Below are 23,102 nucleotides of genomic sequence, written 5' to 3'. Positions count from 1 at the left end.
TTGTTTGTGCCACCTTGTCTCGCTGTGAGTGGGAATGTTTGCTTTCTCACTTCTGCATCACCCTGTCTTGTTATCCAAAGGAAGGAACACAGAGCTTCCAAGACAAAATGCATTCGCTTTAACAGCCTTGGGTCTGGTGGGGAGTCAGATAGGATGGAGCCAGAGTCCGGGTGTAAAAGACAAACATATATCATAAATTATTAGTCAGTCAAATGGAACATCAGATGTTTAGACTTGATGTACGACAGCACAAGAGATTAGTTGTTTGTGAAAGAATGTTCAGTATTGCACCTAACCAGCACATGACGAGTGTGTTGGATAACAAACAGCACTAAGGTAAAATTTTTCCATTACAGTCATTTTCTAAATAATCACAAGAACACCGGGCATTTCAAGACATGTTGGTTGTTTTTAACTTAGAAAATAGGATTACTTACCTGAAAAATGACTTGATCCCCGGGATCCTCAGAATAAAGAACATGCATTTAGAAAAACTATTGCCTAGGACCACTTGATACCAAGATTTGACTGTAAGAGTATTGAGAATACCATCATGCACCTCAATACCTGACAACTTCGCCTGAACAGGGACTTGAACCCTGGACCCTCAGATTAAAAGTCTGATGCTCTACCGACTGAGCTACCCAAGCCTCAACTAAAACTCTTCCTAGACGTTTATAGTCCTAATATTAGTGACTTAGTGACCTGAAATAAATTGTTGGAAGTAAAATTAGTTGCATGAAAACATACTTAAACACATATTCCTCAGATTTATACCGTGACATGACTCTATGAATAGTGGTAATAACATGATGCACTTTAAAAGCTGACGGTCAGCTCTAGGAATCACTCAACTGAACAGGGACTTGAACCCTGGACCCTCTTGATACTATGATATGACTGTATGAGTGGTGGAAATTACAAGTTGCACTTAAAAACCTGATGGTTGGCTCTAATTAAGGATCACCTGAACAGGGACTTGAACCCTGGCCCCTCAGATTAAAAGTTTAATACTCTACCATCTGAGGTACCCAGACTTTAACAACAACTGCTTCTACACTTTTAAAGTTCCAAATACAGCCAATCACAAAAACTAGTTTGCCAAGAGTGGTGCACAAAGTGAACCCAGGCTTCCAGTACAGGTACAGTTACTCATTTAAAATTCCTACTACAGCTGATCACAAAAACTACTTTGCCAAGTGTGGTGCATTGAGTCTCTGAGTTGTCCACACAAAAAAATTACCTCTTCAATTAAACAAATATGTGCATCCTTCACAGTGAAAAAAATTTACAAGGGATGAAGGTCTACTACATGGATGTGATCGACTTTTGCATGGGCCAGCTTGATACCTTGGTGTCATTGTCTAAGTAATCACAAGAACACCAGGCAGTTCATGACATCTTTGTTGTTTTTACCATAAAAAAAGGATTAGTTACCTGAAAAATTACTTGATCTCGGGATCCTAGGATTAAAAACCTTGTGCTTATTTGGAAAAGCTACTGCCTGGGACCACGATTTGACTGTATGAGTTTTGAGAATACCATGATGCACATGAAAACCCGAGAAACTAGCCTGAACAGGGACTTGAACCCTGGACCCTCAGATTAAAAGTCTGATGCTCTACCGACTGAGCTACCCAGGCCTCAAATAAAACTCTTCCTAGACGTTTACATTCCTAATATTACTGACTTAGTTACCGGAAATCAATTGTTGGAAGTAAAATTAGTCGCATGAAAACATACTTAAACACATATTCCTCAGATTTAGGGACCGGCGATCAGTTAGATCAACTACTGCCTGGGAGCACTTGATACCGTGACATGACTATGAATAGTGGTAATAACATGATGCACTTTAAAAGCTGATGTTGAGCTCTAGGAATCGCTCAACTGAACAGGGACTTGAACCCTGCACCTTTTTGATACTATGATATGACTGTATGAGAGGTGGAAATTACACCGTGCACTTAAAAACCTGATGGTTGGCTCTAATTAAGGATCACCTGAACAGGGACTAGAACCCTTGCCCCTCAGATTAAAAGTTTAAAACTCTACCATCTGAGATACCCAGACTTTAGCAACAACTTTTTCTACACTTTTAAAGTTCCAAGTACAGCCAATCACAAAAACTAGTTTGCCAAGAGTGGTGCACAAAGTGAACCCAGGCTTCCAGTACCGGTACAGTTACTCATTTAAAATTCCTACTACAGCTGATCACAAAAACTAGTTTGCCAAGTGTGGTGCATTGAGTCTCTGAGTTGTCCACACAAAAAAAATCACCTCTTCAATTAAACAAATATGTGCATCCTTCACAGTGAAACAAGTTTACAAGGGATGAAGGTCTACTACATGGATGTGACTAACTTCTGCATGAGCCAGCTTGATAACTTGGTGTCATTGTCTAAGTAATCACAAGAACACCAGGCATTTCAAGACATCTTGGGTGTTTTTAACTTAGAAAGTAATATTATTGACTTAGTGACCTGAAATAAATTGTTGGAAGTAAAATTAGTTACATGAAAACATACTTGAACACATAATACTCAGATTTAGGGACCGGCGATCAGTTAGATCAACTACTGCCTGGGAGCACTTGATACCGTGACATGACTCTATGAATAGTGGTAATAACATGATGCACTTTAAAAGCTGACGGTCAGCTCTAGGAATCACTCAACTGAACAGGGACTTGAACCCTGGACCCTCTTGATAATATGATATGACTGTATGATTAGTGGAAATTATACCGTGCACTTTATGACCTCATGATTCTTGAACCCTGGCCCCTCAGATTAATAGTTTGATACTCTACCATCTGAGGTAACCAGCCTTAAAGGTCTACTACATGCATGTGACTGACTTTTGCATGGGCCAGCTTGATAGCTTGGTGTCATTGTTGTTTTTAACTTAGAAAATAGGATTAGTTACCTGAAAAATGATTTGATCCCGGGATCCTCAGAATAAAAAACATGCGCTCTTTTAGAAAAACTACTGCTTAGGACCACTTGATATCATGATTTGACTCCTAGAGTATTGAGAATACCATCATGCACCTCAAAACCTGACAAACTCGCCTGAACAGGGACTTGAACCCTGGACCCTCAGATTAAAAGTCTGATGCTCTACCGACTGAGCTACCCAGGCCTCAACTAAAAGTCTTCCTAGACATTTACATTCCTAATATTAGTGACTTAGTGACCTGAAATAAATTGTTGGAAGTAAAATTAATTGCCTGAAAACATACTTGAACACAGACCAGACTTTAACAACAACTGCTTCTACACTTTTAAAGTTCCAAGTACAGCCAATCACAAAAACTAGTTTGCCAAGAGTGGTGCACAAAGCGAACCCAGGCTTCCATTACAGGTACAGTTACTCATTTAAAATTCCTACTACAGCTGATCACAAAAACTAGTTTGCCAAGGGTGGTGCATTGAGTCTCTGAGTTGTCCACACAAAAAAAAATACCTCTTCAATTAAACAAATGTGTGCATCCTTCACAGTGAAACAAGTTTACAAGGGATGAAGGTCTACTACATGGATGTGACTAACTTCTGCATGAGCCAGCTTGATACCTTGGTGTCATTGTCTAAGTAATCACAAGAACACCAGGCATTTCAAGACATCTTGGGTGTTTTTAACTTAGAAAGTAATATTATTGACTTAGTGACCTGAAATAAATTGTTGGAAGTAAAATTAGTTACATGAAAACATACTTAAACACAGAATCCTCACATTTAGGGACTGGCGATCAGTTAAATCACCTACGGCCTGGGAGCACTTGATACCGTGACATGACTCTATGAATAGTCGTAATAACATGATGCACTTTAAAAGCTGACGGTCAGCTCTAGGAATCACTCAACTGAACAGGGACTTGAACCCTTATTTAGAAAAGCTCCTGCCTGGGACCACTTGATACCACGATTTGACTATATGAGTTTTAAGAATACCACCATACACATGAAAACCCGAGAAACTAGCTTGAACAGGGACTTGAACCCTGGACCCTCAGATTAAAAGTCTGATGCTCTACCGACTGAGCTACCCAGGCCTCAACTAAAACTCTTCCTAGACGTTTACATTCCTAATATTACTAACTTAGTTACCGGAAATCAATTGTTGGAAGTAAAATTAGTTGCATGAAAACATACTTAAACACATATTCCTCAGATTTAGGGACCAGCGATCAGTTAGATCAATTACTCCCTGGGAGCACTTGATACCGTGACATGACTCTATGAATAGTGGTAACAACATGATGCACTTTAAAAGCTGACGGTCAGCTCTCGGAATGGCTTACCTGAGCAAGGACTTGAACCTTGGACCTTCTTGATAGTATGACTTGACTGTATGAGTGGTGGAAATTACACCGTGCACTTAAAAACCTGATGGTTGGCTCTAATTAAGGATCACCTGAACAGGGACTTGAACCCTGGCCCATCAGAATAAAAATTTGATACTCTACCAACTAAAGTACCCAGCCTTTAACAACAACTGCTTCTACACTTTTAAAGTTCCAAGTACAGCCAATCACAAAAACTAGTTTACCAAGAGTGGCGCACAAAGCGAACCCAGGCTTCAAGTACAGGTACTCCTACACATGTAACATTCCTACTACAGCTGACCACAAAAATTAGTTTGCCAAGTGTGGTGCATTGAGTCTCTGAGTTGTCCACACAAAAAAATTACCTCTTCAATTAAACAAATATGTGCATCCTTCACAGTGAAACAAATTTACAAGGGATGAAGGTCTACTACATGGATGTGACCGACTTTTGCATGGGCCAGCTTGATACCTTGGTGTCATTGTCTAAGTAATCACAAGAACACCAGGCAGTTCATGACATCTTTGTTGTTTTTACCATAAAAAAAAGGATTAGTTACCTGAAAAATGATTTGATCCCGGGATCCTCAGGATAAAAAACATGCGCTCTTTTAGAAAAACTACTGCCTAGGACCACTTGATATCATGATTTGACTCCTAGAGTATTGAGAATACCATCATGCACCTCAAAACCTGACAAACTAGCCTGAACAGGGACTTGAACCCTGGACCCTCAGATTAAAAGTCTGATGCTCTACCGTCTGAGCTACCCAGGCCTCAACTAAAACTCTTCCTAGACATTTACATTCCTAATATTAGTGACTTAGTGACCTGAAATAAATTGTTGGAAGTAAAATTAGTTGCCTGAAAACATACTTGAACACATAATCCTCAGATTTAGGGACCGGCGATCAGTTAGATCAACTACTGCCTGGGAGCACTTGATACCGTGACATGACTCTATGAATAGTGGTAATAACATGATGCACTTTAAAAGCTGACGGTCAGCTCTAGGAATCACTCAACTGAACAGGGACATGAACCCTGGACCCTCGTGATACTATGATATGACTGTATGATTAGTGGAAATTATACCGTGCACTTTATGACCTCATGATTCTTGAACCCTGGCCCCTCAGAATAAAAGTTTGATACTCTACCATCTGAGGTACCCAGCCTTGAAGGTTTACTACATGGATGTGACTGACTTTTGCATGGGCCAGCTTGATACTTCGGTGTCATTGTCTAAGTATTGACAAGAACACCGGGCATTTCAAGACATCTTGGTTGTTTTTAACTTAGAAAATAGGATTAGTTACCTGAAAAATGATTTGATCCCGGGATCCTCAGAATAAAAAACATGCGCTCATTTAGAAAAACTACTGCCTGGGACCACTTGATATCATGATTTGACTCCTAGAGTATTGAGAATACCATCATGCACCTCAAAACCTGACAAACGCCTGAACAGGGACTTCAACCCTGGACCCTCAGATTAAAAGTCTGATGCTCTACCGACTGAGCTACCCAGGCCTCACCTAAAACTCTTCCTAGACATTTACATTCCTAATACTAGTGACTTAGTGACCTGAAATAAATTGTTGGAAGTAAAATAAGTTGCATGAAAACATACTTAAACACATATTCCTCAGATTTAGGGACCGGCGATCAGTTAGATCAATTACTGCCTGGGAGCACTTGATACCGTGACATGACTCTATGAATAGTGGTAATAACATGATGCACTTTAAAAGCTGACGGTCAGCTCTAGGAATCACTCAACTGAACAGGGACTTGAACCCTGGACGCTCTTGATACTATGATATGACTGTATGATTAGTGGAAATTATATCGTGCACTTTATGACCTCATGATTCTTGAACCCTGGCCCCTCAGAATAAAAGTTTGATACTCTACCATCTGAGGTACCCAGCCTTAAAGGTCTACTACATGGATGTGACTGACTTTTGCATGAGCCAGCTTGATACTTCGGTGTCATTGTCTAAGTAATCACAAGAACACCAGGCAGTTAATGACATCTTTGTTGTTTTTACCATAAAAAAAAGGATTAGTTACCTGAAAAATGACTTGATCTCGGGATCCTAGGATTAAAAACCTTGTGCTTATTTAGAAAAGCTACTGCCTGGGACCACTTGATACCACGATTTGACTGTATGAGTTTTGAGAATACCATCATGCACATGAAAACCTGAGAACCTAGCCTGAACAGGGACTCGTCGATCTTGTTGGCGAGAGATCTCACGTTCCCCATGATAACGGAGGGGACAGTGGGCCTGAAGCGTCTCGTTTTCTCCCGTCGTAGTTTTCCAGCGCGGCGCCCACGTCGGGACTTCACCAGCACCTCAGCGGTGATCTCGTGTCCCTCTCTGGGCAGAACTACGGCGCTGCGCAGCGCGATCAGCTGCTCCGCGGTGTAAACAATGCGCGCTCTGACCCCGACGCACATCGTAGCTTTAAAAACAGCGTTTGTACTGCGCCAAACTTAGGAAAACTATTGACGTATTGAGAATACCATCATGCACCTCAAAACCTGACAAACTCGCCTGAACAGGACTTGAACCCTGGACCCTCAGATTAAAAGTCTGATGCTCTACCGACTGAGCTACCCAGGCCTCAACTAAAACTCTTCCTAGACGTTTACAGTCCTAATATTATTGACTTAGTGACCTGAAATAAATTTTTGGAAGTAAAATTAGTTACATGTAATCATACTTAAACACAGAATCCTCACATTTAGGGACTGGCGATCAGTTAAATCACCTACTGCCTGGGAGCACTTGATACCGTGACATGACTCTATGAATAGTGGTAATAACATGATGCACTTTAAAAGCTGACGGTCAGCTCTAGGAATGGCTTACCTGAGCAGGGACTTGAACCTTGGACCTTCTTGATAGTATGACTTGACTGTATGAGTGGTGGAAATTACACTGTGCACTTAAAAACCTGATGGTTGGCTCTAATTAAGGATCACCTGAACAGGGACTTGAACCCTGGCCCCTCAGAAAAAAATTGATACTCTACCATCTAAAGTACCAGCCTTTAACAACAACTGCTTCTACACTTTTAAAGTTCCAAGTACAGCCAATCACAAAAACTAGTTTACCAAGAGTGGCGCACAAAGCGAACCCAGGCTTCAAGTACATGTACTCCTACACATGTAAATTCCTACTACAGCTGACCACAAAATTAGTTTGCCAAGTGTGGTGCATTGAGTCTCTGAGTTGTCCACACAAAAAATTACCTCTTCAATTAAACAAATATGTGCATCCTTCACAGTGAGACAAATTTACAAGGGATGAAGGTCTACTACATGGATGTGACCGACTTTTGCATGGGCCAGCTTGATACCTTGGTGTCATTGTCTAAGTAATCACAAGAACACCAGGCGCAGTTCAAGACATCTTTGTTGTTTTACCATAAAAAAAGGATTAGTTACCTGAAAAATGACTTGATCTCGGGATCCTAGGATTAAAAACCTTGTGCTTATTTAGAAAAACTACTGCCTAGGACCACTTGATATCATGATTTGACTCCTAGAGTATTGAGAATACCATTATGCACCTCAAAACCTGACAAACTCGCCTGAACAGGGACTTGAACCCTGGACCCTCAGATTAAAAGTCTGATGCTCTACCGACTGGTAGGCCGCAACTAAAACTCTTCCTAGACGTTTACATTCCTAATATTAGTGACTTAGTGACCTGAAATAAATTGTTGGAAGTAAAATTAGTTGCCTGAAAACATACTTGAACACATAATACTCAGATTTAGGGACCGGCGATCAGTTAGATCAACTACTGCCTGGGAGCACTTGATACCGTGACATGACTCTATGAATAGTGGTAATAACATGATGCACTTTAAAAGCTGACGGTCAGCTCTAGGAATCACTCAACTGAACAGGGACTTGAACCCTGGACCCTCTTGATACTATGATATGACTGTATGATTAGTGGAAATTATACCGTGCACTTTATGACCTCATGATTCTTGAACCCTGGCCCCTCAGAATAAAAGTTTGATACTCTACCATCTGAGGTACCCAGCCTTAAAGGTCTACTACATGGATGTGACTGACTTTTGCATGGGCCAGCTTGATACTTCGGTGTCATTGTCTAAGTATTGACAAGAACCCTGGGCATTTCAAGACATCTTGGTTGTTTTTAACTTAGAAAATAGGATTAGTCACCTGAAAAATGACTTGCTCTCGGGATCCTCAGATTAAAAAACTCGCGCTGATTTAGAAAATCTACTGCCTGGGAGCACTTGATACCATGATTTGAGTGTAAGAGTATTGAGAATACCATCATGCACCTCAAAACCTGACAAACTCGCCTGAACAAGGACTTGAACCCTGGACCCTCAGATTAAAAGTCTGATGCTCTACCGACTGAGCTACCCAGGCCTCAACTAAAACTCTTTCTAGACGTTTACAGTCCTAATATTATTGACTTAGTGACCTGAAATAAATTTTTGGAAGTAAAATTAGTTACATGTAATCATACTTAAACACAGAATCCTCACATTTAGGGACTGGCGATCAGTTAAATCACCTACTGCCTGGGAGCACTTGATACCGTGACATGACTCTATGAATAGTGGTAATAACATGATGCACTTTAAAAGCTGACGGTCAGCTCTAGGAATGGCTTACCTGAGCAGGGACTTGAACCTTGGACCTTCTTGATAGTATGACTTGACTGTATGAGTGGTGGAAATTACACCGTGCACTTAAAAACCTGATGGTTGGCTCTAATTAAGGATCACCTGAACAGGGACTTGAACCCTGGCCCCTCAGAATAAAAATTTGATACTCTACCATCTAAAGTACCAGCCTTTAACAACAACTGCTTCTACACTTTTAAAGTTCCAAGTACAGCCAATCACAAAAACTAGTTTACCAAGAGTGGCGCACAAAGCGAACCCAGGCTTCAAGTACAGGTACTCCTACACATGTAACATTCCTACTACAGCTGACCACAAAAATTAGTTTGCCAAGTGTGGTGCATTGAGTCTCTGAGTTGTCCACACAAAAAATTACCTCTTCTTAAACATATGTGCCTTCACAGTGAGACAAATTTACAAGGGATGAAGGTCTACTACATGGATGTGACCGACTTTTGCATGGGCCAGCTTGATACCTTGGTGTCATTGTCTAAGTAATCACAAGAACACCGGGCATTTCAAGACATCTTGGTTGTTTTTAACTTAGAAAATATGATTAGTTACCTGAAAAATGATTTGATCCCGGGATCCTCAGGATAAAAAACATGCGCTCTTTTAGAAAAACTACTGCCTAGGACCACTTGATATCATGATTTGACTCCTAGAGTATTGAGAATACCATCATGCACCTCAAAACCTGACAAACTAGCCTGAACAGGGACTTGAACCCTGGACCCTCAGATTAAAAGTCTGATGCTCTACCGTCTGAGCTACCCAGGCCTCAACTAAAACTCTTCCTAGACATTTACATTCCTAATATTAGTGACTTAGTGACCTGAAATAAATTGTTGGAAGTAAAATTAGTTGCCTGAAAACATACTTGAACACATAATCCTCAGATTTAGGGACCGGCGATCAGTTAGATCAACTACTGCCTGGGAGCACTTGATACCGTGACATGACTCTATGAATAGTGGTAATAACATGATGCACTTTAAAAGCTGACGGTCAGCTCTAGGAATCACTCAACTGAACAGGGACTTGAACCCTGGGCCCTCTTGATACTATGATATGACTGTATGATTAGTGGAAATTATACCGTGCACTTTATGACCTCATGATTCTTGAACCCTGGCCCCTCAGAATAAAAGTTTGATACTCTACCATCTGAGGTACCCAGCCTTAAGGTCTACTACATGGATGTGACTGACTTTTGCATGGGCCAGCTTGATACTTCGGTGTCATTGTCTAAGTATTGACAAGAACCCTGGGCATTTCAAGACATCTTGGTTGTTTTTAACTTAGAAAATAGGATTAGTCACCTGAAAAATGACTTGCTCCCGGGATCCTCAGATTAAAAACTTGCGCTGATTTAGAAAAACTACTGCCTGGGAGCACTTGATACCATGATTTGAGTGTACGAGTATTGAGAATACCATCATGCACCTCAAAACCTGACAAACTCGCCTGAACAGGACTTGAACCCTGGACCCTCAGATTAAAAGTCTGATGCTCTACCGACTGAGCTACCCAGGCCTCAACTAAAACTCTTCCTAGACGTTTACAGTCCTAATATTATTGACTTAGTGACCTGAAATAAATTTTTGGAAGTAAAATTAGTTACATGTAATCATACTTAAACACAGAATCCTCACATTTAGGGACTGGCGATCAGTTAAATCACCTACTGCCTGGGAGCACTTGATACCGTGACATGACTCTATGAATAGTGGTAATAACATGATGCACTTTAAAAGCTGACGGTCAGCTCTAGGAATGGCTTACCTGAGCAGGGACTTGAACCTTGGACCTTCTTGATAGTATGACTTGACTGTATGAGTGGTGGAAATTACACCGTGCACTTAAAAACCTGATGGTTGGCTCTAATTAAGGATCACCTGAACAGGGACTTGAACCCTGGCCCCTCAGAATAAAAATTTGATACTCTACCATCTAAAGTACCCAGCCTTTAACAACAACTGCTTCTACACTTTTAAAGTTCCAAGTACAGCCAATCACAAAACTAGTTTACCAAGAGTGGCGCACAAAGCGAACCCAGGCTTCAAGTACAGGTACTCCTACACATGTAACATTCCTACTACAGCTGACCACAAAAATTAGTTTGCCAAGTGTGGTGCATTGAGTCTCTGAGTTGTCCACACAAAAAATTACCTCTTCAATTAAACAAATATGTGCATCCTTCACAGTGAGACAAATTTACAAGGGATGAAGGTCTACTACATGGATGTGACCGACTTTTGCATGGGCCAGCTTGATACCTTGGTGTCATTGTCTAAGTAATCACAAGAACACCGGGCATTTCAAGACATCTTGGTTGTTTTTAACTTAGAAAATATGATTAGTTACCTGAAAAATGATTTGATCCCGGGATCCTCAGGATAAAAAACATGCGCTCTTTTAGAAAAACTACTGCCTAGGACCACTTGATATCATGATTTGACTCCTAGAGTATTGAGAATACCATCATGCACCTCAAAACCTGACAAACTAGCCTGAACAGGGACTTGAACCCTGGACCCTCAGATTAAAAGTCTGATGCTCTACCGTCTGAGCTACCCAGGCCTCAACTAAAACTCTTCCTAGACATTTACATTCCTAATATTAGTGACTTAGTGACCTGAAATAAATTGTTGGAAGTAAAATTAGTTACATGAAACATACTTAAACACAGAATCCTCACATTTAGGGACTGGCGATCAGTTAAATCACCTACTGCCTGGGAGCACTTGATACCGTGACATGACTCTATGAATAGTGGTAATAACATGATGCACTTTAAAAGCTGACGGTCAGCTCTAGGAATGGCTTACCTGAGCAGGGACTTTAACCTTGGACCTTCTTGATAGTATGACTTGACTGTTTGAGTGGTGGAAATTACACCGTGCACTTAAAAACCTGATGGTTGGCTCTAATTAAGGATCACCTGAACAGGGACTTGAACCCTGGCCCCTCAGAATAAAAATTTGATACTCTACCATCTAAAGTACCCAGCCTTTAACAACAACTGCTTCTACACTTTTAAAGTTCCAAGTACAGCCAATCACAAAAACTAGTTTACCAAGAGTGGCGCACAAAGCGAACCCAGGCTTCAAGTACAGGTACTCCTACACATGTAACATTCCTACTACAGCTGACCACAAAAATTAGTTTGCCAAGTGTGGTGCATTGAGTCTCTGAGTTGTCCACACAAAAAATTACCTCTTCAATTAAACAAATATGTGCATCCTTCACAGTGAGACAAATTTACAAGGGATGAAGGTCTACTACATGGATGTGACCGACTTTTGCATGGGCCAGCTTGATACCTTGGTGTCATTGTCTAAGTAATCACAAGAACACCGGGCATTTCAAGACATCTTTGTTGTTTTTACCATAAAAAAAGGATTAGTTACCTGAAAAATGACTTGATCTCGGGATCCTAGGATTAAAAACCTTGTGCTTATTTAGAAAAACTACTGCCTAGGACCACTTGATATCATGATTTGACTCCTAGAGTATTGAGAATACCATCATGCACCTCAAAACCTGACAAACTAGCCTGAACAGAGACTTGAACCCTGGACCCTCAGATTAAAAGTCTGATGCTCTACCGTCTGAGCTACCCAGGCCTCAATTAAAACTCTTCCTAGACATTTACATTCCTAATATTAGTGACTTAGTGACCTGAAATAAATTGTTGGAAGTAAAATTAGTTGCCTGAAAACATACTTGAACACATAATCCTCAGATTTAGGGACCGGCGATCAGTTAGATCAACTACTGCCTGGGAGCACTTGATACCGTGACATGACTCTATGAATAGTGGTAATAACATGATGCACTTTAAAAGCTGACGGTCAGCTCTAGGAATCACTCAACTGAACAGGGACATGAACCCTGGGCCCTCTTGATACTATGATATGACTGTATGATTAGTGGAAATTATACCGTGCACTTTATGACCTCATGATTCTTGAACCCTGGCCCCTCAGAATAAAAGTTTGATACTCTACCATCTGAGGTACCCAGCCTTGAAGGTCTACTACATGGATGTGACTGACTTTTGCATGGGCCAGCTTGATACTTCGGTGTCATTGTCTAAGTATTGACAAGAACACCGGGCATTTCAAGACATCTTGGTTGTTTTTAACTTAGAAAATAGGATTAGTCACCTGAAAAATGACTTGCTCCCGGGATCCTCAGATAAAAAACTTGCGCTGATTTAGAAAAACTACTGCCTGGGAGCACTTGATACCATGATTTGAGTGTAAGAGTATTGAGAATACCATCATGCACCTCAAAACCTGACAAACTCGCCTGAACAGGGACTTGAACCCTGGACCCTCAGATTAAAAGTCTGATGCTCTACCGACTGAGCTACCCAGGCCTCAACTAAAACTCTTCCTAGACGTTTACAGTCCTAACATTATTGACTTAGTGACCTGAAATAAATTGTTGGAAGTAAAATTAGTTACATGTAATCATACTTAAACACAGAATCCTAACATTTAGGGACTGGCGATCAGTTAAATCACCTACTGCCTGGGAGCACTTGATACCGTGACATGACTCTATGAATAGTGGTAATAACATGATGCACTTTAAAAGCTGACGGTCAGTCCCAGGAATCACTCAACTGAACATGGACTTGAACCCTGGACCCTCTTGATACTATGATATGACTGTATGATTAGTGGAAATTATACCGTGCACTTTATGACCTCATGATTCTTGAACCCTGGCCCCTCAGATTAATAGTTTGATACTCTACCATCTGAGGTAACCAGTCTTAAAGGTCTACTACATGGATGTGACTGACTTTTGCATGGGCCAGCTTGATAGCTTGGTGTCATTGTTGTTTTTAACTTAGAAAATAGGATTAGTTACCTGAAAAATGATTTGATCCCGGGATCCTCAGAATAAAAAACATGCACTCTTTTAGAAAAACTACTGCCTAGGACCACTTGATATCATGATTTGACTCCTAGAGTATTGAGAATACCATCATGCACCTCAAAACCTGACAAACTCGCCTGAACAGGGACTTGAACCCTGGACCCTCAGATTAAAAGTCTGATGCTCTACCGACTGAGCTACGCAGGCCTCAACTAAAACTCTTCCTAGACATTTACATTCCTAATATTAGTGACTTAGTGACCTGAAATAAATTGTTGGAAGTAAAATTAATTGCCTGAAAACATACTTGAACACAGACCAGACTTTAACAACAACTGCTTCTACACTTTTAAAGTTCCAAGTACAGCCAATCACAAAAACTAGTTTGCCAAGAGTGGTGCACAAAGCGAACCCAGGCTTCCATTACAGGTACAGTTACTCATTTAAAATTCCTACTACAGCTGATCACAAAAACTAGTTTGCCAAGTGTGGTGCATTGAGTCTCTGAGTTGTCCACACAAAAAAAAAATACCTCTTCAATTAAACAAATATGTGCATCCTTCACAGTGAAACAAGTTTACAAGGGATGAAGGTCTACTACATGGATGTGACTAACTTCTGCATGAGCCAGCTTGATACCTTGGTGTCATTGTCTAAGTAATCACAAGAACACCAGGCATTTCAAGACATCTTGGGTGTTTTTAACTTACAAAGTAATATTATTGACTTAGTGACCTGAAATAAATTGTTGGAAGTAAAATTAGTTACATGAAAACATACTTAAACACAGAATCCTCACATTTAGGGACTGGCGATCAGTTAAATCACCTACGGCCTGGGAGCACTTGATACTGTGACATGACTCTATGAATAGTCGTAATAACATGATGCACTTTAAAAGCTGACGGTCAGCTCTAGGAATCACTCAACTGAACAGGGACTTGAACCCTGGCCCATCAGAATAAAAATTTGATACTCTACCAACTTAAAGTACCCAGCCTTTAACAACAACTGCTTCTACACTTTTAAAGTTCCAAGTACAGCCAATCACAAAAACTAGTTTACCAAGAGTGGCGCACAAGCGAACCAGGCTTCAAGTACAGGTACTCCTACAACAGTAACATTCCTACTACAGCTGACCACCAAAAAATTAGTTTGCCAAGGTTGGTGCAATGAGTCTCTGAGTTGTCCACACAAAAAAATTACCTCTTCAATTAAACAAATATGTGCATCCTTCACAGTGAAACAAATTTACAAGGGATGACGGTCTACTACATGGATGTACCGACTTTTGCATGGCCAGCTTGATATCTGGTGTCATTGTCTAAGTAATCACAACGAACACCAGGCAGTTCATGACATCTTTGTTGTTTTTACCATAAAAAAAAGGGATTAGTTACCTGAAAAATGACTTGATCTCGGGATCCTAGGATTAAAACCTTGTGCTTATTTAGGAAAAGCTACTGCCTGGGACCACTTGATATCATGATTTGACTGCCTAGAGTATTGAGAATACCATCATGCACCTCAAAAAACCCTGCAAACATAGATCCTGAACAGGGACTTGAACCCTGGACCCTCAGATTAAAAGTCTGATGCTCTACCGTACCTGAGCTACCAGGCCCTCACCTAAAACTCTTCCTAGACATTTACTTCCTAATACTAGTGACTTAGTTACCTGAAATAAATTGTTGGAAGTAAAATTATGTTACATGTAATCATACTTAAACACATAATCCTCACATTTAGGGACTGGCGGATCAGTTAAATCACCTACTGCCTGGGAGCACTTGATACGTGACATGACTCTATGAATAGTGGTAATAACAGGATGCACTTTCAAAGCCTGGACGGTCAGCTCTAGGAATCACTCAACTGAACAGGGGACTTGAACCCTGGACGCTCTTGATTCTATGATATGAACTGTATGATTAGTGGAAATTAGACCGTGCACTTTATGACCTCATGATACTTGAAACCTGGCCCCTCAGAATAAAAGGTTTGATACTCTACCATCGAGGTACCCAGCCTTAAAGGTCTACTACATGGATGTGACTGACTTTTGCATGGGCCAGCTTGATACTTCGGTGTCATTGTCTAAGTATTGACAGAACCCTGGGCATTTCAAGACATCTTGGTTGTTTTTTAACTTAGAAAATAGGATTAGTCACCTGAAAATGACTTGCTCCCGGGGATCCTCAGAGTAAAAACTTGGCGCTGATTTAGAAACACTACTGCCTGGACCACTTGATATCGATGATTTGACTCCTAGAGTATTGAGAATACCATCATGCCCCTCAAAACCTGACAAGCTAGCCTGAACAGGGACTTGAACCCCTGGACCCTCAGATTAAAAGTCTGATGCTCTACCGTCTGAGCTACCAGGCCTCAACCTAAAACGTCTTCCTAGACATTACAGTCCTAATCTATGACTTAGTGACCTGAAATAAATTGTTTGGACGTAAAATTAGTTACATGTAATCATACTTAAACACAGAATCCTAACATTTAGGGACTGGCGATCAGTTAAATCACCTACTGCCTGGGGAGCAGCTTGATACCGTGACAATGACAGCTATGATAGTGGTATTAACATGATGTCACTTAAAAGCTGAACGGTCAGTCCCAGGAATCACTCAACTGAACATGGACTTGAAACCCTGGACCACTCTTGATACTATGATATGGAACTGTATGATTAAGTGGAATTATGAAGACCGTTGCACTTTGATGAACCTCATGATTCTTGAAAAGCCCTGGCCCCTCAGATTAATAGTTTGAATAGCTCTAAAGTAGCCACTCTGAGGTAACCATATTAATTAAAAGGTCTACTACAGGATGTGACTGACTTTTGGCAGGGGCCAGCTGATAGCTTGGTGTCATTGTTGTTTTTAACTTAGAAAATAGGATTAGTTACCCTGAAAAATGATTTGATCCCGGGATCCTCAGAAAAAAAACATGCGCTCTTTAGAAAACTACTGCCTAGGGACCTTTTGATATCATGTTTTGACTCCTAGAGTATTGAGAATACCATCATGCACCTCAAAACCTGACAAACTCGCCTGAACAGGGGACTTGAACCCTGGACCCTCAGATTAAAAGTCTGATGCTCTACCGACTGAGCTACCCAGGCCTCAACTAAAAACTCGTTCCTAGACATTTACATTCCTAATATTAGTGACTTAGTGACCTGAACTAAATTGTTTGGAAGTAAAATTAATTGGCCTGAAAACATACTTGAACACAGACCAGACTTTAACAACAACTGCTTCTACACTTTTAAAGTTCTAAGTACAGCCCAATCACAAAAACTAGTTTGCCAAGAGTGGGTGCACAAAGCGAACCCAGGCATTCCATTACAGGTACAGTTACTCATTTAAAATTCCTACTACAAGCTGATCACAAAAACTAGTTTGCCAAGTGTGGTGCATTGAGTCTCTGAGTTGTCCACACAAAAAAAAATACCTCTTCAATTAAACAAATAGGTGCATCCTTCACAGTGAAACAAGTTTTACAGAGGGATGAAGAGGTCTACTACATGGGATGTGACTAACTTCTGCATGAGCCAGCTTGATACCTTGGTGTCATTGTCTAAGTAATCACAAGAACACCAGGCATTTCAAGACATCTTGGGTGTTTTTAACTTAGAAAGTAATATTATTGACTTAGTGACCTGAAATAAATTGTTGGAAGTAAAATTAGTTACATGAAAACATACTTAAACACAGAATCCTCACATTTAGGGACTGGCGATCAGTTAAATCACCTACGGCCTGGGAGCACTTGATACTGTGACATGACTCTATGAATAGTCGTAATAACATGATGCACTTTAAAAGCTGACGGTCAGCTCTAGGAATCACTCAACTGAACAGGGACTTGAACCCTGGCCCATCAGAATAAAAATTTGATACTCTACCAACTAAAGTACCCAGCCTTTAACAACAACTGCTTCTACACTTTTAAAGTTCCAAGTACAGCCAATCACAAAACTAGTTTACCAAGAGTGGCGCACAAAGCGAACCCAGGCTTCAAGTACAGGTACTCCTACACATGTAACATTCCTACTACAGCTGACCACAAAAATTAGTTTGCCAAGTGTGTGCATTGAGTCTCTGAGTTGTCCACACAAAAAAATTACCTCTTCAATAAACAAATATGTGCATCCTCACAGTGAAACAAATTTACAAGGGATGAAGGGTCTACTACATGGATGTGACCGACTTTTGCATGGGCCAGCTTGAATCTTGGTGTCATTGTCTAAGTAATCACAAAACACCAGGCATTCAATGACATCTTTGTTGTTTTTTAACCATAGAAAAAAAGGATTAGTTACCTGAAAAAATGACTTGATCTCGGGATCCTAGGATTAAAAACCTTGTGCTTATTTAGAAAAGCTACTGCCTGGGACCACTTGATATCATGATTTGACTCCTAGAGTATTGAGAATACCATCATGCACCTCAAAACCTGACAAAACTAGCCTGAACAGGAGACTTGAACCCTGGACCCTCAGATTAAAAGTCTGAATGCTCTACCGTCTGAGCACCCAGGCCTCACCTAAAACTCTTCCTAGACATTTACAGTTCCTAATATTATTGACTTAGTGACCTGAAATAAATTGTTGGAAGTAAAATGAGTTGCCTGAAAACATACTTGAACACATAATCCTCAGATTTAGGGACCGGCGATCAGTTAAATCACCTACTGCCTAGGAGCACTTGATACCGTGACATGACTCTATGAATAGTGGTAATAACATGATGCACTTTAAAAGCTGACGGTCAGCTCTAGGAATGGCTTACCTGAGCAGGGACTTGAACCTTGGACCTTCTTGATAGTATGACTTGACTGTTTGAGTGGTGGAAATTACACCGTGCACTTAAAAACCTGATGGTTGGCTCTAATTAAGGATCACCTGAACAGGGACTTGAACCCTGGCCCCTCAGAATAAAAATTTGATACTCTACCATTTAAAGTACCCAGCCTTTAACAACAACTGCTTCTACACTTTTAAAGTTCCAAGTACAGCCAATCACAAAAACTAGTTTGCCAAGAGTGGTGCACAAAGCGAACCCAGGCTTCCATTACAGGTACAGTTACTCATTTAAAATTCCTACTACAGCTGATCACAAAAACTAGTTTGCCAAGTGTGGTGCATTGAGTCTCTGAGTTGTCCACACAAAAAAAAATACCTCTTCAATTAAACAAATATGTGCATCCTTCACAGTGAAACAAGTTTACAAGGGATGAAGGTCTACTACATGGATGTGACTAACTTCTGCATGAGCCAGCTTGATACCTTGGTGTCATTGTCTAAGTAATCACAAGAACACCAGGCATTTCAAGACATCTTGGGTGTTTTTAACTTAGAAAGTAATATTATTGACTTAGTGACCTGAAATAAATTGTTGGAAGTAAAATTAGTTACATGAAAACATACTTAAACACAGAATCCTCACATTTAGGGACTGGCGATCAGTAAATCACCTACGGCGCTGGGAGCACTTGATACTGTGACATGACTCTATGAATAGTCCGTAATAACATGATGCACTTTAAAAAGCTGACGTCAGCTCTACGGAATCGACTCAACTGAACAGGGACTTGAACCCTGGCCCATCATAATAAAAATTGATACTCTACCAACTAAAGTACCCAGCCTTTAACAACAACACTGCTTCTACACTTTTAAAGTTCCAAGTACAGCCAATCACAAAACTAGTTTACCAAGAGTGGCGCACAAAGCGAACCCAGGCTTCAAGTACAGGTACTCCTACACATGTAACATTCCTACTACAGCTGACCACAAAAATTAGTTTGCCAAGTGTGGTGCATTGAGTCTCTGAGTTGTCCACACAAAAAATTACCTCTTCAATTAAACAAATATGTGCATCCTTCACAGTGAAACAAATTTACAAGGGATGAAGGTCTACTACATGGATGTGACCGACTTTTGCATGGGCCAGCTTGATATCTTGGTGTCATTGTCTAAGTAATCACAAGAACACAGGCAGTTCATGACATCTTTGTTGTTTTTACCATAAAAAAAAGGATTAGTTACCTGAAAATGATTTGTCTCGGGATGCTAGAATTACAAAAAACCTGTGCTTATTTAGAAAAGCTACTGCCTGGGACCACTTGATATCATGATTTGACTCCTAGAGTATTGAGAATACCATCATGCACCTCAAAACCTGACAAACTAGCCTGAACAGGGACTTGAACCCGGACCCTCAGATTAAAGAGTCTGATGCTCCTACCGCTGAGCTACCCAGGGCCTCACCTAAAACTCTTCCTAGACGTTTACAGTTTCCTAATACTAGTGACTTAGTGACCTGAAATAAATTTTTGGAAGTAAAATTAGTTGCCATGTAAAATCATACTTAAACAACATATTCCTCAGATTTAGGGACCGCGATCAGTTAGATCAATTACTGCCTGGGAGCACTTGATACCGTGACATGACTCTATGAAGATGGTAATAACATGATGCACTTTAAAAGCTGACGGTCAGCTCTAGGAATCACTCAACTGAACAGGGACTTGAACCCTTGGACCCTCTTGATACTAGTGATATGACTGTAGTGATTAGTGGAAATTATACCGTGGCACTTTATGACCTTCATGATTCTTGAACCCTGGCCCCTCAGAATAAAAGTTTGATACTCTACCATCTGAGGTTACCCAGCCTTTAAGGTCTACTACATGGATGTGACTGACTTTTGCATGGGCCAGCTTGATACTTCGGTGTCATTGTCTAAGTATTGACAAGAACCCTGGGCCATTTCAAGACATCTTGGTTGTTTTAACTTAGAAAATAGGATTAGTCACCTGAAAAATGACTTTGCTCTGGGATCCTCAGAATTAAAAAACATGCGCTGATTAGAAAAACTACTGCCTGGGACCACTTGATATCATGATTTGACTCCTAGAGTATTGAGAATACCATCATGCACCTCAAAACCTGACAAACTCGCCCTGAACAGGGACTTGAACCCTGGACCCTCAGATTAAAAGTCTGATGCTCTACCGACTGAGCTACCCAGGCCTCAACAAAACCTCTTCCTAGACGTTTACAGTCCTAATATTATTGACTTAGTGACCTGAATAAATTTTTGGAAGTAAAATTAGTTACTTGTAATCATACTTAAACACAGAATCCTCACATTTAGGGACTGGCGATCAGTTTAAATCACCTACTGCTGGGAGCACTTGATACCGTGACATGACTCTATGAATAGTGGTAATAACATGATGCACTTTAAAAGCTGACGGTCAGCTCTAGGAATGGCTTACCTGAGCAGGGACTTGAAACCTTGGACCTTCTTGATAGTATGACTTGACTGTATGAGTGGTGGAAATTACACCGTGCACTTAAAAACCTGATGGTTGGCTCTAATTAAGGATCACCTGAACAGGGACTTGAACCCTGGCCCCTCAGAATAAAAATTTGATACTCTACCATCTAAAGTACCCAGCCTTTAACAACAACTGCTATCTACACTTTTAAAGTTCCAAGTACAGCCCAATCACAAACATAGTTTACCAAGAGTGGCGCACAAAGCGAACCCAGGCTTCAAGTACAGGTACTCCTACACATGTAACATTCCTACTACAGCTGACCACAAAATTTAGTTTGCAAGGTGTGGTGCATTGAGTCTCTGAGTTGTCCACACAAAAAAATTACCTCTTCAATTAAACAAATATGTGCATCCTTCACAGTGAAACAAATTTACAAGGGATGAAGGTCTACTACATGGATGTGACCGACTTTTGCATGGGCCAGCTTGATATCTTGGTGTCATTGTCTAAGTAAATACAAGAACACCGAGGCATTCATGACATCTTGTTGTTTTTACACATAGAAAAAAAGATTAGTTACCTGAAAAATGATCTTGACTCGGGAATCCTAGGATTAAAAAACCTTGTGCCGATATTTAGAAAAGCTACTGCCTGGGACCACTTGATATCATGATTTGACTCCTAGAGTATTGAGAATACCATCATGCACCTCAAAGAACCTGACAAACTAGCCTGAACAGGGACTTGAACCCTGGGACCCTCAGATTAAAAGTCTGATGCTCTACCGTCTGAGCTACCCAGGCCTCACCTAAAAACTCTTACTAGACATTTACATTCCTAATACTAGTGACTTAGTGACCTGAAATAAATTGTTGGAAGTAAAATTAGTTGCATGAAAACATACTTGAACACATAATTCCTCAGATTTAGGGACCGGCGATCAGTTAGATCATACTTACTGCCTGGGAGCAACTTGATACCGTGGACATGACTCTATGACTAGTGGTAATAACATGATGCACTTTAAAAGCTGACGGTCAGCTCTAGGAATCACTCAACTGAACACGGGACTTGAACCCTGGACCTCTTGATACTATGATATGGACTGTATGATTAGTGGAAATTATACCGTGCACTTTATGACCTCATGATTCTTGAACCCTGGCCCCTCAGAATAAAAGTTTGATACTCTACCATCTGAGGTACCCAGCCCTTAAAGGTCTACTACATGGATGTGACTGACTTTTGCATGGGCCAGCTTGATACTTCGGTGTCATTGTCTAAGTATTGACAAGAACCCTGGGCATTTCAAGACATCTTGGTTGTTTTAACTTAGAAAATAGGATTAGTCACCTGAAAAATGACTTGCTCCCGGGATCCTCAGAATAAAAAAACATTGCGCTGATTTAGAAAACTACTGCCTGGGACCACTTGATACTCATGATTTGACGTGTAGAGTATGGAGAATACCATCATGCACCTCAAAACCTGACAAACTCGCCTGAACAGGGACTTGAACCCTGGACCCTCAGATAAAAGTCTGATGCTCTACCGACTGAGCTACCCAGGCCTCAACTAAAACTCTTCCTAGACGTTTACAGTCCTAATATTATTGACTTAGTGACCTGAAATAAATTTTTGGAAGTAAAATTAGTTACGTGTAATCATACTTAAAACACAGAATCCTCACATTTAGGGACTGGCGATCAGTTAAATCACCCTACTGCCTGGGAGCACTTGATACCGTGACATGACTCTATGAATAGTGGTAATAACATGATTGCACTTTAAAAGCTGACGGTCAGCTCTAGGAATGGCCTTACCTGAGCAGGGACTTGAACCTTGGACCTTCTTGATAGTATGACTTGACTCGTATGAGTGGTGG

At 40.6% G+C, this 23,102-nt stretch overlaps 18 non-coding genes across 18 annotated transcripts; all 18 read right to left on the bottom strand.

Moving 5' to 3' along the window:
• Nucleotides 1-577: 577 nt before the first annotated feature.
• On the bottom strand, nt 578-650 carry trnak-uuu (transfer RNA lysine (anticodon UUU)). Its single transcript has one exon. It is a non-coding gene; the product is annotated as a tRNA-Lys (tRNA).
• Nucleotides 651-1,570: 920 nt separating this feature from the next.
• trnak-uuu (transfer RNA lysine (anticodon UUU)) lies at nt 1,571-1,643 on the bottom strand. The gene has a single exon. It is a non-coding gene; the product is annotated as a tRNA-Lys (tRNA).
• Nucleotides 1,644-3,071: 1,428 nt separating this feature from the next.
• Nucleotides 3,072-3,144, bottom strand: trnak-uuu (transfer RNA lysine (anticodon UUU)). Its single transcript has one exon. It is a non-coding gene; the product is annotated as a tRNA-Lys (tRNA).
• Nucleotides 3,145-3,981: 837 nt separating this feature from the next.
• trnak-uuu (transfer RNA lysine (anticodon UUU)) lies at nt 3,982-4,054 on the bottom strand. Its single transcript has one exon. It is a non-coding gene; the product is annotated as a tRNA-Lys (tRNA).
• A 976-nt stretch (nt 4,055-5,030) lies between these two features.
• trnak-uuu (transfer RNA lysine (anticodon UUU)) lies at nt 5,031-5,103 on the bottom strand. Its single transcript has one exon. It is a non-coding gene; the product is annotated as a tRNA-Lys (tRNA).
• Nucleotides 5,104-5,787: 684 nt separating this feature from the next.
• trnak-uuu (transfer RNA lysine (anticodon UUU)) lies at nt 5,788-5,860 on the bottom strand. Its single transcript has one exon. It is a non-coding gene; the product is annotated as a tRNA-Lys (tRNA).
• A 1,028-nt stretch (nt 5,861-6,888) lies between these two features.
• On the bottom strand, nt 6,889-6,960 carry trnak-uuu (transfer RNA lysine (anticodon UUU)). Its single transcript has one exon. It is a non-coding gene; the product is annotated as a tRNA-Lys (tRNA).
• Nucleotides 6,961-8,683: 1,723 nt separating this feature from the next.
• Nucleotides 8,684-8,756, bottom strand: trnak-uuu (transfer RNA lysine (anticodon UUU)). Its single transcript has one exon. It is a non-coding gene; the product is annotated as a tRNA-Lys (tRNA).
• Nucleotides 8,757-9,723: 967 nt separating this feature from the next.
• trnak-uuu (transfer RNA lysine (anticodon UUU)) lies at nt 9,724-9,796 on the bottom strand. The gene has a single exon. It is a non-coding gene; the product is annotated as a tRNA-Lys (tRNA).
• Nucleotides 9,797-10,480: 684 nt separating this feature from the next.
• On the bottom strand, nt 10,481-10,552 carry trnak-uuu (transfer RNA lysine (anticodon UUU)). The gene has a single exon. It is a non-coding gene; the product is annotated as a tRNA-Lys (tRNA).
• Nucleotides 10,553-11,526: 974 nt separating this feature from the next.
• On the bottom strand, nt 11,527-11,599 carry trnak-uuu (transfer RNA lysine (anticodon UUU)). Its single transcript has one exon. It is a non-coding gene; the product is annotated as a tRNA-Lys (tRNA).
• Nucleotides 11,600-12,572: 973 nt separating this feature from the next.
• trnak-uuu (transfer RNA lysine (anticodon UUU)) lies at nt 12,573-12,645 on the bottom strand. Its single transcript has one exon. It is a non-coding gene; the product is annotated as a tRNA-Lys (tRNA).
• Nucleotides 12,646-13,330: 685 nt separating this feature from the next.
• Nucleotides 13,331-13,403, bottom strand: trnak-uuu (transfer RNA lysine (anticodon UUU)). The gene has a single exon. It is a non-coding gene; the product is annotated as a tRNA-Lys (tRNA).
• A 643-nt stretch (nt 13,404-14,046) lies between these two features.
• trnak-uuu (transfer RNA lysine (anticodon UUU)) lies at nt 14,047-14,119 on the bottom strand. Its single transcript has one exon. It is a non-coding gene; the product is annotated as a tRNA-Lys (tRNA).
• A 2,106-nt stretch (nt 14,120-16,225) lies between these two features.
• On the bottom strand, nt 16,226-16,300 carry trnak-uuu (transfer RNA lysine (anticodon UUU)). Its single transcript has one exon. It is a non-coding gene; the product is annotated as a tRNA-Lys (tRNA).
• A 671-nt stretch (nt 16,301-16,971) lies between these two features.
• Nucleotides 16,972-17,045, bottom strand: trnak-uuu (transfer RNA lysine (anticodon UUU)). The gene has a single exon. It is a non-coding gene; the product is annotated as a tRNA-Lys (tRNA).
• Nucleotides 17,046-20,889: 3,844 nt separating this feature from the next.
• trnak-uuu (transfer RNA lysine (anticodon UUU)) lies at nt 20,890-20,963 on the bottom strand. Its single transcript has one exon. It is a non-coding gene; the product is annotated as a tRNA-Lys (tRNA).
• A 983-nt stretch (nt 20,964-21,946) lies between these two features.
• Nucleotides 21,947-22,020, bottom strand: trnak-uuu (transfer RNA lysine (anticodon UUU)). Its single transcript has one exon. It is a non-coding gene; the product is annotated as a tRNA-Lys (tRNA).
• Between the last annotated feature and the right edge of the window lie 1,082 nt (nt 22,021-23,102).

This window comes from Betta splendens, chromosome 5 (assembly GCF_900634795.4).
Source record: "Betta splendens chromosome 5, fBetSpl5.4, whole genome shotgun sequence".
Classification (NCBI taxonomy): Eukaryota; Metazoa; Chordata; class Actinopteri; order Anabantiformes; family Osphronemidae; genus Betta; species Betta splendens.
This window is presented reverse-complemented; position numbering and strand designations above follow the sequence as displayed.